This window comes from Anneissia japonica, unplaced genomic scaffold (genome assembly GCF_011630105.1).
Source record: "Anneissia japonica isolate Jap-2015-1 unplaced genomic scaffold, ASM1163010v1 scaffold40496_len944_cov99, whole genome shotgun sequence".
Lineage (NCBI taxonomy): Eukaryota > Metazoa > Echinodermata > Crinoidea > Comatulida > Comatulidae > Anneissia > Anneissia japonica.
Genome location: NW_022750304.1, coordinates 522 through 930, shown reverse-complemented (window position 1 = coordinate 930; position 409 = coordinate 522). Strand labels below are relative to the sequence as shown.

The 409-nt window shown below is 46.9% G+C and overlaps 1 non-coding gene across 1 annotated transcript; it reads left to right on the top strand.

The window, feature by feature from the left end:
• The first annotated feature begins 154 nt into the window (after positions 1-154).
• LOC117121321 lies at positions 155-273 on the top strand. The gene has a single exon (XR_004447524.1). It is a non-coding gene; the product is annotated as a 5S ribosomal RNA (ribosomal RNA).
• Positions 274-409: the final 136 nt, after the last annotated feature.

The following is a 409-nucleotide window of genomic DNA, read 5'->3' as shown; positions in this document are numbered from 1 at the left end:
AATGTACTTGCGCAGCAGAGTGGTCAGGGGAGTCAGAGGAAATCCCCGCCAGACAAGCGCGCGTTCATATGAAACGTCATCAATCATAGAGCTTCATGATTGGATAATTATGCTATATGCCCAGATTAACTATGAGTGGAAATATCATCCATATGTCTACGACCATACTACGTTGAAAATACCGGTTCTCGTCCGATCACCGAAGTTAAGCAACGTCGGGCCCGGATAGTACTTGGATGGGTGACCGCCTGGGAAAACCTTGTGCTGTAGACTTTTTACATTTTTTCCCCAAAATTCTAAAGTAGGGGTGCGTGAGAGTCCACACGACCTCGGGCCCACATAGTTGGGGCTGAGGTGCAAACATTTTGAGAATATGGACCTCTAAGTGCCCGGAAATTGCACTCTCATA